The sequence below is a fragment of the Schistocerca americana genome, chromosome 2 (assembly GCF_021461395.2).
Source record: "Schistocerca americana isolate TAMUIC-IGC-003095 chromosome 2, iqSchAmer2.1, whole genome shotgun sequence".
Lineage (NCBI taxonomy): Eukaryota > Metazoa > Arthropoda > Insecta > Orthoptera > Acrididae > Schistocerca > Schistocerca americana.
In genome coordinates, this window is record NC_060120.1 from 905,863,170 (window position 1) to 905,876,032 (window position 12,863).

A 12,863-nucleotide genomic window follows, 5' to 3' on the forward strand; every position below is an offset into this window, starting at 1 on the left:
GCCGCGGAGGAATCTCTTGCTGGCGCCATTAACCGTAGCAGCACTCCTTTTCTCCCCTTTGCCCCGTGTTACTTGCTGCAGCTATGTCTGCTTTGTGTGATAAGGACGACCGTTTATTCTCGGCGTGACGCACCCATAAATTTTTGCCCGCATTTTAGAGTCGGAAAATTTGTTTCTCAACCACTGCAGTTTCACATCGTTACGTCTGGATCTCACTGGGCGCCATGTTAGCGACTAACACATTGTACGAGTATATAATTTTGTTACCTTCCTATTCAAGGACATTCCAAAAGGGTCGTCATCATTACTTAGAATTTTCCAGCAAAAGACTAAGCCAAAGTTTTGGAGATGTCCGTCTTTATGTCAGTAAGGACAAATCTGAAAACTGAATGTGCAGGTAAGTCGCACTATAAACCAGAGCAATATAATCGTACATATAGAGAAAATATTCAGATCAAAGACATTGTCTGAGCCTAGTCATGCAATTGAGTAAAATACTCGCAGCCACTTTTAGGAGAAATGGCCAATAAATAAGTCTCTGAAGCAAATCGTTTTGAATGTATACGTCCTATTCTTCGAAATTAAACTTGATCTTGGTGGATAACCATTAGTGTGATTCTTTCTCCCTTTCAGATCGAAACGTATTCTGGTGGCTGACAATTAGCGTAAATTGGAGTCTGTTGTCGTGCGCAGCAGTTAGCGTGTGTTACGCTACAGTGTAAATTTTATGCACGCATGCACTGCTTTCTAATAATTATCGTGAGTTACGCTACAAAAAATGCTGTCAGTAATACTGATTAGCATGAGTTACGCTACAGCGCCATTTTCCCACAAACGTAAGTTTGTTCTGGTTTCTAATAACTAGCGTGAGTTGGCGCTATATGAATCCCCTTCAGTGCCTGTACATTGATGCTTGTGCGCACAAAACTTTCCAATTTAGAGGTGTCGCCATAATCGAACAAGTAGTTTCAACTTGTTCTCTTTCTTTCAGGATGAAACTCAGTTGTCAGCGGCAACACAGTCTTCGAAAGACCTGTGCTCATCTTATGGTCCTCGCGGTGGCTGAAATGTATCTTTTGTCTTTCAGCTAGAGTTATAAGAGTACCGTAGTTTTTTCCAGTTTCGACAAATTAATTTGTTATCTTCAGAAGGCCACAAAATTAAGGACATTATGAATCCTTAGAATTTGGCTATTCATTTATGTGAAGTATAAGAAATACATTACATAAAATTATTTAGTATCGGTTTACATATGTTCTTCATAGAAGCATAATGTCATGCTATGTCCAGAATGTACATACTGTACGTGATCATTGTAAACACAGATTAATGCTTTATAGTAGCTGAATCGCATTATTTATCTGTCATGCTAGCAGTAAGAAACTTACACAGAAAATGTAACGAAGGTGTATAAACACATCATATACACAACATTTGAAAAAAAACATGGTACATAGTTCTAACACAAAAAAGGAATAGGCTAATTTTCACATTTCATAAGAAATTATATGTAATCAAAATAGTGTCGGTTTTTTAATGCAAGTTGATCATTCAACAAACCTTCTGAACTTACGTGCGAATGTTTATCTATTTCAAACTCCTCTAAAAGGTTCATTTTGTAGCCCTTGTCAACCAGTGTAAAATTTCTATGATAAACAAGGATGGAGCAGGAAATTATGTTTCTCTGTTTTGAGATCTTCTGGAAAAGTTGACTTACATGAATTCTCGCCGTTTTTTGACCAAGTGCTCACGAAAAAGATACTGACATCTGTTAAATTAATACCAAGTAAGTTTCTGAAATATTCTTCTTAATAAATGTATAGCCAAGGTCTAAAGATTTATAATATCCCTAATTTTGTAGGCTTCTCAAGATGACACATTAATTTGTCGAAACCGCTAAACCATAATAAAAATATATTTGCAACTGGCAACTGAAGTTTATTCTGAAAAATACATACTAGAGTTGCTGGAAATTACAGTCATGGATAAAATAAAACATGTTCTCTTCTTATTTAACAAATTTGATTCTTAATATTTAAGTTATGTATTTGCTTATGTGGTACTGCTAAAATCACAGATACTTCTTTCTAAAAAGTAATATAGCTTTCATGACAGTAGGGACGTTCGTACACTTTCAGGCTTTCGCCTCTACCCAACCCCATAGTAGAAGTTTAACATATTTTTTTCTCCATTTTTAAATGACATCCAATTTTTATGAGCTGAAGTCTTCTTCTGAAATGTCAAAACTTACTTCCTAAAATTAAGATTTTTTACATATATGATAACTTGTTCCAAGGCATGTAACCTCCCCCTCACTTATCGACCTTAATGACAGTGAAAAATTAAACCGCATGCACCTAATGGAAATTTGGGAAAAGCAGTCTTCACCGAAGTTAATTTGTCGGTAAAGAGGGAGGAAAGGGTTAAATCTAAATGAAAAGAAAAATGCAAATGAAATTGGTGGAAATTAATTTTGAGAAAAGGGTAAAATCAATAAAGAAAATAAATGTGCGATCGTTGCATTAACAATTAATTGGCGTTAATTAGGTATTTGAGATTTGGGGAAAATTACTATCGCCAGTCCTATGGACAACTACTATAATAACTGAAAATGAAAGATTAATGCACATATAATTAGCACTAAAAACGTGGCAACTGAAGGTTGACACGTGATGTGTGAAAACTGAATGTTTGTCAGAAGTAATAAATTTCGCTACACTCTGACTTAATTTAGCAAAAGAATTAATAAAACCGGAAAATTGAAAGTTAATTTAGTGACTGAAATTAGTAGTGAACTTTGTTTCTGAAGCGCTACGAAATTCAATAAAATAAGGTTAGTCTTTGGCTACCTCAACAACCATTTCAAAAGCTACTTGAATCTGCGCAATTTAGAAATAAAAGATTTAATTTTGAACTTGAATTAAATGATTCTGAACAATTAACAATAGTAAAATTCAGTACGTACCAAGCTGAGCTGCAGTCACAGGTAAGCTAAAATATGGTAACAGAATTCGAACTTTTAATTTCTGCTTGTGTAATCTAAATATTGTAGCCAGCTACGAATACTTTAACTGAACTTTGAAATTAAAGCAGTGAAATGAAATGATATTACTTTAATGCTGGCGTATGAATTTCAACGACACTCGGGTTCATTCCAGAAAAGGAAGGGACCCTGCTTGGTAATGCAATTGGGACAATGAGCAACAAACGTTCATGTTAAGTTGCTGTATTTTTGTGATGCAACAGTTTGAAAAGCTTAGGTCTGCCATATAGTTCTAAAACTTTAAGTGCTTTTAGTCTTCCTTGTTGGTTGATTGAAGGTTTGCAGTCGTCGATCGGGGAGGTGGCGACAGTCACTCATTGTCGGCCGTCGCTGTTGGAGAAGCTGGATGTTGGCGCGACTTCTTCTCGACACGGTCACCAGGCGAAACGGGCTCTTGATGTGCGTCAGCTAATGCTTCCCGTCCGCGAAACCGTGTCAGGAACTATCATAGCATGTCGAGCGCAATTACATGCTGCCAAACCCCGAAAGCGCAGCAACTCGCGGGAGCGTCACACAACACACCTACTCCACCGCCATACTCCAGCCAGACTCCCTCTGCCCGCGCTCCATGCGGCAGAGTTAATACTACCAAAGATCCTAAACACTTTGGTTCTCCACACGACCTATCGATGTAATCGTTCGATAGCATAGTTTTCCCTAGGCCAAACTCAGCGTAAAATACAAATAATATTTACAAAACAAACCAATTATACTTCGACATAAATGCATATATATATATATATATATATATATATATATATATATATATATATATATATATATAAACAGTAGAACAATTACAATATACAAAGACACAGAAATGTCATATCTTCAGGTAACAAAATAAGGGAAAAAATTTATAGTACAATTGATGGAAATAGGAGGATATGCATTTCCGGCGTTACAGGCACAGCGTGGTCATGTACGTACGAATAAATATTGGATTGAAATTTGAAGGCGTTCCAATGGAGAACATCTTCTTGTATTTAATGGTCCATTTGTGACATTATTACTCTACCACATGCCGATAATCAGTAATTGAAATCATACTATCCAGAAGCATTACCAGAAACTAAGAGATATCTGTACAGATTATGAAAGGTATCAGCGTAAATCATGAACTGAATGGGCTATTAAACTTCCATGAACAATAAATGATTTTAATTTACCACCCAAAGATTAAGGCTGTCTCATCAAACTGGAGTTTGCTTTTTGTTCTCAATCAGGCAGTCGCTGTGTTCATAGGCAATGTACTGTATGAAATTGAAATTTTTTAACAAGCAATTAAATAAATAGGCCTACATCAACTGCGCAAGGGACAAACGCTGTAGAATGTATCCTATGGAACAGAGATTGGAATATATGGGAAAAAATATTAACAGTGAAATTTAATTTAAACTAGATTTCACATTTATTTTACGTAATCAAATTAGCAAAGGACTACACATTTATATAAAAACATAACTGTAGCTGGTGCCTGCAACAAATAATCAGATACTTTGCGTGCTGGGCTTGTAAGAGCCTCGGAAGAAAGGAATCATTTTATGATTCGCAGTCACACACGTACCTTAGATTCATAGTAACTCCACACAGTCGATAGAAAAGGTGCAGCAAGAACTACAACACGCACCACAAACACATATAGTCGGCAAAAGATTTGCTACATCGGCATAATGCAAAACGCGGCAGACTCAAGCCGTAGAATTGAACGAGAGCTACGATTCGAAATGCATATCAGAGGGGAATGCCTGTAAAACATAGGATACACGTGAAGGAGATGTAATGTAAGCCCTACAAGTACAAATTAAGAACGGAAAACAGACGAGCTGAAGGCTCGATCGTTTTTCAATCACGTGGCCCTATCCACACAAAGTCAGACCAAGGAAAAAAAAAATTCGGAAAGTCGGTTAATCCGTAGGAGGAACTACTCATATAAGTAAATTATAGCGGAATAATTGCAAGATGAATTAGGTTCCAAGAGCTGAAGGTTCTCCAAAACAACGATGATCCCGTTTGTTTGAGCAAACAAAGGCACACGCGCCAATTAATGGAAATTACGTAATATATGACGAAACTAACGAAACGGAAGAAGAAACACAAGAAGCACACGCTCATTCACTCTGGGAAAGACGAATTATAATCGAGACTAAGCAGAGTGCACCCACCACAACCTCACTGGTTGAACAAAGAACTATTAGTTAAAAGAAAAGGTTACCACTTCCCATTCCAAATAAAATATTCTGCATGATATAAAGGTCTGAAGATGGAAAAGAAGTGAATTAAAACTTCGGCTAGGCTAAAAATTAAACAGACTCAGTTACCATACTCATTACTGTAAACGAGCTGCCACAAGCAACCTCTCTCTTCGAAATCCCAGGACCGAGTTGCCAGCACCTTGAGCTAATCAGAGTTTCCAAATGCAAGTAGCGCAAGTTGTCAGACAACACACTTACCGCAACTTGACAAGTTACTGACAATACCCCTTCGACTGGAAAGGAACGAATCCTCTTTGACACTCCCTAATCTTACACTAAAGTTGGATAGACTGCCACAGTAGCAACTAGAAGCTTACTAGCCACCAGCCTTTATGAAACCTCGATATACATACGCATTCATTCACTCTGCCATTCTAAGACGGTAAGAACGGATAAGAAGGATAGCAGTAAAATATAAATACGTTGTAATTAATTGTGGGGATGGTATATGAAGCACAGATGCGTAATAAATCACTTTATGGATATAAAACAGATATAGATAAATATGAATTCGGCGAATTTATGCGGCTGTGGCTGATGGGAGCATGCTCAGATGCCAATTCCCGTGGCATGTTTATTGAATGCACCAGATGTACAGGGTGCTAATGGACATGTGAAACGACGTTAATTTTTTTGAAGGGGCTAATATGGACACGCTTCAAACACAGTTATAAGATAATACATATTCAAATAGAAGCTTTCGGAAACTAACACAAATTTCCATTTTCAAGACATTGGAGAAACTCAGTTCATTTGTGCAAAATGCTTCATGACAAATGTCCGCCGGCCAGGGTGGCCGAGCGGTTCTAGGCGCTACGGTCTGGTACCGCGCGACCTCTACGGTCGCAGGTTCGAATCCTGCCTCGGGCATGGTTGTGTGTGATGTCCTTAGATTAGATAGGTTTAAGTAGTTCTAAGTTCTAGGGGACTGATGACCTTAGAAGTTAAGTCCCATAGTGCTCAGAGCTATTTGAACCATTCGATAAATGTCCTTCAAGATGGTCTGCGACTGAGGAAGTGTGGTAACTGTTCGTATGTTACATAAATAATTCTGAAAATACATAAAATTTTTACTCGTCACAAAATTCTCTACCTGAACAACTAACAGTATATTCCAAACAGCTTGAATATGTTCCACAGAACTTACATGTGTAGAACGCGAAATATTTACAAATCTTATGCAAAACACAGCCTCATTTGTAAAGACAACAAAACAGTACAAAATGGTAAAAACTGCTTATGGCAGTCTCTAGCGTGCATTCCTTCGTGTGATTCTAAAATGAAGTCACTAGGGTAAAGTATCGACCAAGAAACATCGTATCAACCCAGGTAAACTGTCCTCTAGGTATAAACCTCTCCATTTCTTGCCTAGTTTTTCCCCGATCGTTTCTTAATTGACTATTCTTAGACGTTCTCTTTCTCATCTATTACTCTTGAACTTCAACTGGGCACTTAGTTCTCTTTCTAATATTGTTACAGTTACCCCTGATCTCGTTGAACGTTTCCTGGACCAGACGTGGACGCTCCTCATCTGCTGAATCACTACAGTTGCTCCCACTGTCCTCATTTCTGAAGTGAGATGTTTAAAGGGTGAGTACAGAAGTGGCTTTTTATTTTAGTGAAGAAGTGTTTAAGATAAAATGAGAGGCTTTGCGTGAGGATAAATGTCTTTATGAGACTGCTATATTGTTTTATTTATTACATTGTATGTAAATCGTAACAGAGAATGACACGATTTCGCGATGTAGTGTATTGTAATGTAATAATACAGGGATCAACTGGATAGTTATGCTTGGCTAGTACCATCTGTATGCCCAAAGAAAGTTCTCACTCTGTAACGGATCGAATGGAGATGATATGACCAGATAATTAATAATTGTTTAGTATTGGAGACGGGTAGCCCAGAGCAAGAAACTGAGTCTACATCCGTGGACACATGCTAGTGTTCTACAGACTCACACTTCCTTACGCTTATGGCCTCTTGTACAATCGTTGACAATGACTCAACTTGCTAGCCTCTTCCGTCGACTCAACAAATTCAACACAGTTTGCTTTCCTCTATGTGAAGATCGATGTAGCCGTCCAGTTACATACGTTCTATTTATTCGACGCTAAAACATTAATTGCAAATGTAGGCCAAGAATTAAGGATGTCAAACTGTTGCAGAGAGATGGGAGAAGGTGACCTTCTCATTAATAATGTTGGGAATTGTTTCATATTCACTCTCAAGGTCATCCGAACTGCCACTGTCTTTGCGTTTCGGGGAATGCAGTTTCTCGGGAACTGATATCAACTGCGTGACGGAGAAAAATTGGGGAAAAATCGTTCAGTCAAAAACTTTTGTATAGTGTTAAAAGCAGGTGTCATAAACAGCATACTAAATATCCTCATCTGTGAGGCGTGAGTGCCGTCGTTGGAGGAGGGGGCGGGGGGACGCTTTTAAAGGCCACTTTAACACGTTTTTCTTTAATAACGCGAAAACCGAGGCTGGCCGTTGTGGCCGAGCGGTTATAGGCGCTTCAGTCTGGAACCGGGCTGCTGCTACGGTCGCAGATTCGAACCCTGCCTCGGGCATGGATGTGTGTGCTGTCCTTAGGTTAGTTAGGTTTAAGTAGTTCTAAGTCTAGGGGACTGATGACCTCAGATGTTAAGTCTCATAGTGCTTAGAGCCATTTTTGAACCGAAAACCGCTCCTTCTAGCGAAAATGTTTCCCGCCATAAAATTAACCTACATTAAATTTCCCACGAAAAAGGTCCTATTCACTTTCTCTCGAGTGCTAATGGCTTCCAGGTTTTAGGGGATGGAAACATCGCGTATCACTAAATATAATGTTTTAATACTATACAATTACTGTTAAAAGAAATGAGTTAAGGGTAAATAATAATATGTGTACCACATATGAGAGCTGTAAAGCCGTATTAAGGGATAAGTTGTGTTCTAGGTGTGTAGGTCACCGGAATGTGATCAAGCACTTCCCTTCTTCGTAGGTCTGCAAACTGAAGATCGAGCACGTGATTCTGCACTCTGTCTACCCCACTTCGTCACAGGAAGCAATTTTAAGGTGTTCCACAAAGTTATACCGACCTGGCGACGCAATAGGCAGACATGAGCAGAGTGTTTACTGTGCACAAAGTGCATTAAAAAATGGTTCAAATGGCTCTGAGCACTATGGGACTCAACTTCTGAGGTCTTTAGTCCCCTAGAACGTAGAACTAGTTAAACCTAACTAACCTAAGGACATCACAAACATCCATGCCCGAGGCAGGATTCGAACCTGCGACCGTAGCGGTCTTGCGGTTCCAGACTAAGTGCATTAACACTGCATGAATACAGAGCGGCGTTACTTATAATACTAACGCAAGAAACGCATATGGAGAGAATATATGTTAATCTCTGCACACTGTTCTACACTGCTAAAAGGCGAAATTCATTCTCAGTCACACAGTACGGCATCTGTAACGTTCTTCCGTGAAAGATAGCTTCCAAATGGTTCAAGTGGCTCTAAGCACTATGGGACTTAACACCTGAGGTCATCAGTCCCCTGGACTTAGAACTACTTAAACCTAACTAAACTAAGGACATCACACACATCCATGCCCGAGGCAGGAATAGAACCTGCGATCGTAGCAGCAGCGCGGTTCCTGAATGAAGCCCCTAGACCCGCACGACCACAGCGGCCGGCAGACAGCTTCACCCCAAGTATTCCATGTTTAGTCTTTTATCCGAGCACATGCTTATATAGTGGAACCGTTCACAACTTATTGAATGAGTAATTATTTGTAGTTGTTAAATGAGCTTTTACGTAAAACACGTTTCTATAAACAATGACTGAGGGGACAGAAGCGATGAACGACAGGCAAAAAACCTTCGACTAAACGGTGATCGAAGCCGAGACCACTTGATCCATCTTCTAACGCTTAAATACATACTTATCCAGAGACTTTATAGAAACAAACAGATAGTAATTAACCATTTTTATCAGCAAAAGATGAAAGAAAAAATAGAACGAGTAGTCTTAGTAAATATTCGATCACGCAACATAGGTTTATGTTATATACTTTCGTGTTTCGATCTGAACAGCACACTCTGTCAGAGCACACTGTCGCACAGGAGGTATATTTTGAAGATCCGAAGAAGAACAATATTCCTTTCAATGTTTGAAATGTTAATGAATGTAGTGATTCAGTCAAGGACTGTTCACAAGGCAGTTAGTAGTATGCACGTGAGGGACTGTGAGCAACATACGTAATTCGTCGTTCCACTGAGGTACTACGTCACCTGAATATACTTACGAGTCATACTGATATGAATAGAATAAAGCATATGGGGTAACGCTGCTTGCCAGAGACAGCAGTTTCGACATTCAGGTGACGACCGTTCCTAGCCTGTCGAACGTCGGTATCTTTTATAATATGTTTGAATACGACACGATACTTTACTTGAAGAACTGACACTGTCTTCAGAAGTCTATGATCGTATAACATGTACTTTCCTTACTTAAACATAATGGAAACAAATATTCAATTACGAACTGAATTTTCCGCTTGTGCATCGAAACCCTTAACAGATATCGGCCAAAGTTTTGAGGGTATTTCTCCAATCCAGAGTGGACTGAGGTAAAGCCCAGTAATATTTCTGTGCTGGCGTTACATCGTACTTTGCTAGCAATTAAGGTTTACTGCTGGAATGAAATATGGCTCTCTAGAGGAGCGGAGTATCTGCTCTGCGCTGATGAACCGCCTGCTTAATCTTCATTTAAACTGACATGAAGCGTCTGCCATCTAGCGGCGGAATACTGAAGCGGTAACTTCAGATCAAAACAGTGCGTGCTGGGCGGCACCTGACAAGACAAATTTCCGTGATTTCTACATTAAGGTGGTAAAATGCACGACATAAGAATCTTTCCTCTTCTGTAACACCATTACAACTCAGTATGCCTCTGATCTTTTAAGAAGTAAAGTTGTTCTGTTTTAGAAAGATGGACAGGAAGTCTGCAGTCACGAAAAAATCTCTCTCCTTCTAGAGATCTACTGGCAGGTACAACCTAGTGATAGACTGTACACGTCAACAGTGTGATTTAGTAGTTTTGTGTTTGGGTTTAGAAGATGTGTCTCTGTTGAGGCATACGTGCAACGAACAGACGGTGAGTTGTAGCGGTAAACTGTTTTTTAAAAAAAGGGGGCTAGGGCAACATTATGTATTCCATAACGTACGTATTCGGGATCGAACACTATTCACTTTCGTTATCATGCACCGCGCTTCCAAAATGAATAGCTACTTGTGCCTATGACGTTTTTCAGCGTCTCACAGATGTAATGAATAATAAAGTATTTGCATTCCGTGCAAATGCTTTGGTGTAATCTCTTAAGACATTTTCCTGCTCGTAAAATGTATGTCAGAGGTAATGAGAGTTGACATCTGAGAATAGCTTAAGAAATTGCGAATCTTGACTTACTGCACAATAGTGCATTAACCTCTGTTAAACACGAGATTTATTATGATCCATACCAGATGATATGGAAAAATCCGGTAATCTTCAGAATATACTGGTATGCAGATTTCTACAAATCAAGTAAAATTGATGAAAGTAATCATAACTCAGAAATATTAGGAGAGAATGTAGCGATAGTTGTCCTACGTGTTTAAATCATGGCACGGCAGTAATAAAACTCGAAAATAAAAGTCGAGGAAACAGATTAAAGTTCAGAACGTGGCTGGTAAGTACAGCATGTGAGACATAGCGGAAACCAAGTGAATTAGAGGTATAATTATCTAGAGCAGCAATAACACACTCGCAGCGGACTGTGATGTTACAACTATACTTCTTATTTCCTTAACCCGTTCTCACTGTAGCAAGGATCGGAAATGTCGGGTGGTGGTGGTGGTGGTGGTGGAGGGGGGAGGGGGAGGGGGAGCGGGAAGTGAGCGGCATCGGTTAGAATCACACCAAGCCCGTTTCGATCGTGCCCAACGGATGTCACTCCAATTGTTTGCTGCTGGAGACATTTAGACAAGTGTTATGGTCTAGCAGGAAAATGCGCATGTTTACAACGAATTTATGCCTTTAATCTATATATCATCTCTCAACGACGTGAAGATTCTCCAGTAACGACACGTATATCAGAAGCTGTAGGTCTCCTTTCCGCAGAAAGATTACTATCGTATGGATAATGACACGCACATCACAAATGTGGCTTCCAATTGAAGGAACAGGCCGTTGAACCATATGGAATAATTATTATTATACCAGCCAAAATTTTGTACCGTCGAGTGGTTACTTGTTACGCCATCAAATCATTTACCATTGTTACAGCGTACGACGTTGATAAAAGTGAAGAACATAAGGTCTATCCATCTGCACAGTCAGAAATTTACCACAAAAGATGTGAGCAAAAATTAGTGCCGAACGCCTCTCCAGAAGTATCAGGAAATTATGGTTAGCAGCCTAACTTAAATTCAAGAAAATTACACCCAGAGTTAATAATTACATCAATTCCACGCCTCCGTACAATTACACACTACGAATCACTATAAAGTCCATGGCAGAAGGTACGAAGGGGTTTCAATAAGAGATGAAACAATATTTTTTTTTCTGAAAGCAGGTTAGTTTTATTCAAGATTCCAATACACTGTATTATTCCCCACTCTTATAGCTACAAAACCCTATTTTTCAACATAATATCCTTCCAAAGTAAAGGAAACAAAAGAAAAATTCGGAGTAGGTATTAAAATCCATGGAGAAGAAATAAAAACTTTGAGGTTCGCCGATGACATTGTAATTCTGTCAGAGACAGCAAAGGACTTCGAAGAGCAGTTGAACGGAATGGACAGTCTCTTGAAAGGAGGATATAAGATGAACATCAACAAAAGCAAAACGAGTATACTGGAATGTAGTCGAATTAAGTCGGGTGATACTGCGGGAATTAGATTAGGAAATGAGACACTTAAAGTAGTAAAGGAGTTTTGCTATTCGGGGAGCAAAATAACTGATGATGGTCGAAGTAGGGGGGATATAAAATGACTCGCGATGGCAAAGAAAGCGTTTCTAAAGAAGAGCAATTTGTTAACATCGATTTTAGATTTAAGTGTCAGGATGTCGTTTCTGAAAGTATTTGTATGGAGTGTAGCCAGGTATGGAAGTGAAACATGGACGGTAAATAGTTTGGACAAGAAGAGAATAGAAGCTTTCGAAATGTGGTGCTACAGAAGAATGCTGAATATTAGACGGGTATATCACATAACTAATGAGGAGGTATTGAATATAATTGGGGAGAAGAGGAGTTTGTGACACAACTTGACCAGAAGAAGGGATCGTTTGGTAGGACATGTTCTGAGGCATCAAGGGATCACCAATTTAGTATTGGAGGGCAGCGTGGAGGGTAAAAATCGTAGCGGGAAACCTAGAGATGAATACACTAAGCAGGTTCAGAAGGATGTAGGCTGCAGTACGTACTGGGAGATGAAGAATCTTGCACAGGATAGAGTAGCATGGAGAGCTGCATCAAACCAGTCTCAGGACTGAAGACCACAACAGCAACAACATCCTTTCAATACGACAGCATTA